This window comes from Podospora anserina, chromosome 3 (genome assembly GCF_000226545.1).
Source record: "Podospora anserina S mat+ genomic DNA chromosome 3, supercontig 2".
NCBI lineage: Eukaryota > Fungi > Ascomycota > Sordariomycetes > Sordariales > Podosporaceae > Podospora > Podospora anserina.
Window position 1 is genome coordinate 1,543,170 of NW_001914856.1, and position 267 is coordinate 1,543,436.

Below are 267 nucleotides of genomic sequence, written 5' to 3' on the forward strand. Positions count from 1 at the left end.
GGTGGTGGTGGTGGTGGTGGTGGAGGAGGAGGAGCAGGAGGGCAGGGGTCTAAAGGGGGGGAGAGGAAGAGGGGGTGGAGTGAGGAGGGGTAGGATTGTGAGGTGTGTTTGAGCCTGTGCTGGATACCTCATCTAGGTTCTATGGCTGAAGCGTGGTTCAGGATACTATACTGTTGCCTTGAATTTGATAATACATATTGTTTTGCTACCACCGCGGACAGTATCTGAGAGAGGTAGAAAAGGTTATCGCGCATAGGGGCGTGCCAT